The sequence below is a fragment of the Bos grunniens genome, chromosome 5 (genome assembly GCF_055505025.1).
Source record: "Bos grunniens cultivar Pamir isolate PY7600 chromosome 5, Bosgru_T2T1.0, whole genome shotgun sequence".
NCBI classification, from domain to species: Eukaryota; Metazoa; Chordata; class Mammalia; order Artiodactyla; family Bovidae; genus Bos; species Bos grunniens.
Window position 1 is genome coordinate 106,778,521 of NC_141169.1, and position 6,005 is coordinate 106,784,525.

The 6,005-nt window shown below is 48.1% G+C and overlaps 1 pseudogene across 1 annotated transcript; it reads right to left on the minus strand.

The window, feature by feature from the left end:
- Positions 1-500: 500 nt before the first annotated feature.
- Positions 501-5,677, minus strand: LOC147372931 (endogenous retrovirus group PABLB member 1 Env polyprotein-like; annotated as a pseudogene). The gene is made up of 3 exons (XR_015164393.1): positions 5,065-5,677; positions 2,492-2,658; positions 501-1,873 (listed from the first exon to the last, which is right to left on the minus strand). The product of XR_015164393.1 is annotated as an endogenous retrovirus group PABLB member 1 Env polyprotein-like (transcript).
- Between the last annotated feature and the right edge of the window lie 328 nt (positions 5,678-6,005).

Consider the following 6,005-nt stretch of genomic DNA (forward strand, 5'->3'; position numbering starts at 1 on the left):
TCAATAACCTCAGATATGCAGATGACACCACCCTTATGGCAGAAAGTGAAGAGGAACTCAAAAGCCTCTTGATGAAAGTGAAAGTGGAGAGTGAAAAAGTTGGCTTAAAGCTCAACATTCAGAAAACGAAGATCATGGCATCCGGTCCCATCACTTCATGGGAAATAGATGGGGAAACAGTGGAAACAGTGGCAGAATTTATTTTTCTGGGCTCCAAAATCACTGCAGATAGTGACTGCAGCCATGAAATTAAAAGAGGCTTACTCCTTGGAAGGAAAGTTATGACCAACCTAGATAGCATATTCAAAAGCAGAGACATTACTTTGCCAACAAAAGTCTGTCCAGTGAAGGCTATGGTTTTTCCTGTGGTCATGTATGGATGTGAGAGTTGGACTGTGAAGAAGGCTGAGCGCCGAAGAATTGATGCTTTTGAACTGTGGTGTTGGAGAAGACTCTTGAGAGTCCCTTGGACTGCAAGGAGATCCAACCAGTCCATTCTGAAGGAGATCAGCCCTGGGATTTCTTTGGAAGGAATGATGCTAAAGCTGAAACTCCAGTACTTTGGCCACCTCATGCGAAGAGTTGACTCATTGGAGAAGAGGCTGATGCTGGGAGGGATTGGGGGCAGGAGGAGAAGGGGATGACAGAGGATGAGATGGCTGGATGGCGTCACTGAATCCATGGACGTGAGTCTGAGTGAACTCCGGGAGTTGGTGATGGACAGGCAGGCCTGGCGTGCTGCGATTCATAGGGTCACAAAGAGTCGGACACAACTGAGCAACTGAACTGAACTGATACTCATACCATTGAAACACAGACTTATCCACCTAGCATGTAAATAAGGCAGATTTACCAGGGCTTATTGTGGGTTAGGCTTTATGGTGCCATGGGCAAAAGTGAATCCCAGTGTGCAGTGGCCTACCCAGCCAATTGGTAACCAAGGCCAAAGGTTAGGCCCACAAAGCCATTGGGTTCCATTGAGCGCCACCCAGCGGATTCCAGGGTTATATTTCCAATCAGAGCCTAGCCAATGGATGGGCTGGTTGGGGCGGTATGTGACCTCAAATGTTCTTTTACATTGTTCTGGGGATAGGTACCCCCTATATTTTAGTTCTTTTGGGTCTAATGCATGGTCACCAAACCCTACTGTTTGTTCTTTTTGTTCCCAGAATACAGCGGTGGGAGTAATTAATTGACCCTCTTCTGGGGTCATCCAGAACTATTCATCCCAGACTTGGTAAAATTGTTCAACATACCTAGAGGCCTGTCCTCCCTTGCTGGTCAGGGAGATTTTTTCCTTTTTGTTCTTTAAATATGAGTTATAGGCTTTTGTTACCTCTGTGAAACTGGTGTTTACATCAAATGTCACCCAGTGATCCAAGTCTACTGACTGTAGGTCTGGCTTACACCAAGAAAGCAAGGAGAGATTATGATTGACAAGAGAAAGGAAAGTCTCTTTTTGTCATTCCAGAAAAGAGCAGAGTGGTTTAAAATCTCGTTGGTGGAGCGGTGACACCCACCAAGGAAGTCCGTCTGTCACAGAGAGAGGCATAGCCCCATGTACCCAGTAGTTGGAGGTGTTGTGGAAGTCCGCGTAGGAATGTGCCCATGAGATGAAAACATTGTCCTCAATGGAAATGGAAGTTAAATCCAAAATCACGTTGATGAGACCAAGCAGCAGGAGTTGGTTATGTGGCTTCATCCTGAAGGGGCTCGTCCAGGATCTTCTTTTCCTTCTTCTTAAGGATGATCTTAGTCTCTTGAGGGTCAGTGGGGTCCCTCTGCTCAGTCCACCCAGCATTTTCTGAGTCTGCATGGTACGTTCTCTTCATCCTCATGTGGTGGATCCAGGGAGTGACAGCTGCAACTTGAACTGCCATAGGGGTGGTTAGAACAACAGTGTATGGACCCTTCCAACGTGGGGCCAAGGAGTCATGTTTCCACTCCTCGACCCACACCTGACCCCCAGGCACAAATTCGTTCCCAAGGGGGAATAGCACCCTTTCTTATACAAAGTTAGTTACCTGATTTATTACCTTACCCAGTTGTTCCATCTGCTGCGAAATCTCATCTCCCTTACCTGAGGCAAATTTGTTGACACCTGTTTTATTATGGGAGGGGGCCTCCCATACACTGTTTCATATGGAGAATAGTCATGGGACCGTGGGGTCATCCTGAGTCTGAGCAGAGCCATTGGAAACAAGTCCCCCCACAGTCAGTCTCTATGATCCAGTTGGAGAATATCTCTTTTAAGTGTCCGGTTGGTTCCCAGAACTCTGGGGCCTATATGCTGTATGTAATTTCCACTTGATGTTTAAAGTTTTGCTTACTTGTTGTACTAAATCAGCTACAAAAGCCAGGCCATTGTCTGATCCAATACTGGTGGAGATCCAAATCTGGGAACTATCTCCCTAAGCAGACACCGGGCTACATCTGACGCTCTTTCAGTCCAGGTAGGAAAAGCTTCTAACCATCCCGAGAATGTACATACCATGACCAGCAGGTAACGGTAGTGTCGGTGAGGTTTCATTTCAGTGAAGTCCACTTCCAGGTGTTCAAAAGGCAGCGTGCTTTTCAGCTGAATCCCCGGAGGTTTCTGTCTGTGCCAAGAGGCAGCACTGATCGTATGAGCAGGCAGTGCAGTTCTAAGATTCTGTCCTGCATAGGGAAGAGATGCGGGGAACCAAGAAATATTTTTGAATTAGCTCTTCCAGTTTATCATGGCCTAGGTGGGTCGCTTGGCGTGTTTGGTTTATCAGAGTGGGTGCCAGCTCCTCCAGTACCAATAATTTGCCACTTGGCAATTCCCACCATCCCTTTTTACTCTTGATGGCCCCTTCTGCTTTGGCTAGTTGGTTTTGGGCTTCATTGTATTTTGGAGAGTCCAGCGTTAGCTCAGGCAGCTCCGCCAGTATGAGAGCTTTAATAGGGGCTTCACTTGTCAAGCCCAAGCCCTCGGCTGCTTGTTTAGTGGTCTTATCTGCCAGGCTGTTTCCCCGATCCCAGTTGGGGAGGGTATCCTCTTTTTGATGTCCTTGGCAGTGCATGACTACAACACTTTCTGGTTCCCAGGCAGCATCTAATAGGGTCTTAATGTCTTCCTTATTTTTAATATCATTTTCATTAGCTGTCAAAAGGCCTCTCTCCTTATACAGAGCCCTGTAGTGTGGCAAAAGCATACCTGGAGTCTGTGTAAGTGTTTGTCTTCTTGCCTTTTGACAGCTGGAGAGCCTGGATTAGAGCACATGAATCGGCCTGTTGAGCAGACCAGTGTGATGGCAGAGAGCTAGCCTCAACGATGCTTTCTTCCATGACTACTGCATATCCCACAGTCCTTGTTCTTGTTTCATCAGGCTGGTGCCATTGCTGTACAGGACCAAATCTGGGTCTGGGATTGGCTGGTCTCTCAAGTCAGGTCTGCGGGCATATTTCCTTGCAATCATGTGAAGGCCCCCCTTCTCCCACAGGAAGGAGAGTGGCTGGATTCAGGGCCTGACAAGGCTCAGTAGTAACATAAGGGTTCTCACATAATCGTCCCTGGTATTGAGTAATCCAGGATGTTGACAGCCATTTATGGGGCTGTCCCCTTAGGAGAGTGTTGACCTTATCCAGGACTTCTACGATCAAATCTTGGCCCACAGTCAGCTTGGTTGCCTCCCGGACCAGGAAGGCAACTGCAGCAACTGCCCGTAACCATCCTGGACACCCAGTGGCAACATTGTCCAGCCGTTTCGGGAGATAAGCCATGGGTCTGCCCCATGTCCCCAAAGTCTGGGACATCACTCCCATAGCCACCTTGGCCTTTTCAGTCACGTAAAGAATAAACAGCTTAGCAAGGTCTGGCAGGCCCAAAGCGGGTACTGACATAATTGTACTGGGTTTGAGTTCTATTAGCATTGAGACTTGTTTTGCAAGCCTGGGGGGGTTGTCTTCTGCCCAGTCCTCAGGGAATTGTTGAGTTAACTCTCTTGACTGTTTAGCCTGTCTGGTTTCCCTTCCAGGAAATCGTGCAACCTCCATTCATCTTGAGGGGTTACCGAGAGGAAGAGTAAATAGGTTGTTGAGCCCACTCAAAGAGTAGGTCTTTCATTGGGGGGAAAGGTCACTTGTGCCCCCAATTTAGACAGCAAGTCTCTTCCCAACAAAGGCACTGGGCATTCAGGCATGTATAAAAATTCATGAGTCACTTGGTGTCCCCCCATCTGACATTTTCAGGGTAGGCTTAAGACACAAAGTGTGCATTTATCACCATCTGAGACCCAGCAGCCTCTAGATCTATTGGCATATAAAGTCTACAGGCCTCGAACAGTCTTTCATGGAACTCAGAGAGTGATTCCTTTCATGCACTGGAGAAGGAAATGGCAACCCACTCCAGTGTTCTTGCCTGGAGAATCCCAGGGACAGGGAAGCCTGGTGGGCTGCAATCTATGGGGTCACACAGAGTCGGACACAACTGAAGTGACTTAGCAGCAGCAGCAGCAGCAGAGAGTGATTCGCTTTCCCTTTGAATCACTTAGGAGGGTTTTGAGATACTCATAGCTTTTCGGGCCCCCTCTTGAGACCTTGTAAAATAGCCACCTGATATCTCTCCAGGTGGCCCCTCTCTTCTGTGTTACAGTCCCAGCTGGGCCTCTCATCGGGGGTGGCTATTTCTGCCCAGCACTGTGGGTTTGCGGTACCCCAAGGTGCCGTTTCTCTTAACCATTTTCTGGCCTCAGTTAGGATCCTGTATCTTTCCTCAGTGATGAAAAGGGAGACTAGTAGTTGGATTATGTCATCCCATGTAGGGAAGTATGTTCAAAAAATAGTCTCCATTAGCCTAATCATGGCTTGTGGCTCACCCGAGTAGGGTGGAGCGTGTCTCTGCCAGTTTAATATATCCATAGAGGAAATGGCTGGTAATTATAGGCTACAGGGGGTGGACAGTAGTGCCCCATGCGTCCTGAACTGGCAGCTGTTGTAGCTCTCTGAGGGGCATCTGTAGTGGGATTCTTTCCCCCTTTTCCTTGGCAGAGCACAGCTTCTAATTCCTGTGTTTTCTCTCCTCTTCCCATCAGTACTCACCAGGAGCCGTGGATACAATCTAGGAGGTCCGGCTGAGGTGGAATTCTGGGGGCGTTGACCAGAGGTCTCCATCGATGGGATCAGAGCCTGCCGAAATGGTGGCTCTACAATCTCCGGGAGAGCTGGTGGAAGAGCAGCAGCTGCTGCAGGAACTTCACCTGGCCCTGGATCGGGCATTAAGGCAGCCTCCGGTCCTGGTGGAGCACTGGGAGGCAGGTGCATCATTATCCCGAGTCGGGGAGGGGTCAGGTCATCCCCATCCAAATCCTGTAGAATTTCCTTTTTTATCATCAGTCAATTTTTGTGCCATTAATATTTTTCCCTTTACCTTCTGGATATAGAACCTTATCCAAGTAGAAGGGTCTTGAGCTAACCCTAGCCATGAGTCAATATATGGATATTGATCCGGTGTCCTGGCTCTCCTGTGACTACTGTATAGACTGCTTCCACTATTTTTAAGTCCATGGTGTTCTCTGGTGGCCATCCTACTCCCATAGGGGGCCATTCGACCTCTCAGAGTATGTGGAGGCTGTTAGGCTTCATCTTCACCCCAAAGTCTCCTCCAAATCCCTTCTTTAATTTTTTAATCATGCACTCCAATACAGTTGCCTTAGATTCACTTGCCCCCATCTTGCTTACCTTCTTGAACCTTCTTCTATTTTTCCTTTTCGTTCTGTCTATGAAGTTCTCAGTACCCTATGTAATTCTGATATTTCCACTCAATGAAATACTTAAATTGCCATTCCGCCTCCTTCCTAATTGGGGTGAGAAGAGCCTCACCTGCCAGATCCCAGAGGGAGAAGGGGGATCGGCATGTCTTCACCTGCCGGTCAGCATGGCCAAACCAGAACACCACGTGGTCCAAGACTCTTTCTCCCTTAACTTATAAAGTCCGTTCTGCCTTGGTAGGCTTGATCAGGTGCAGATGAAAACACAGATGG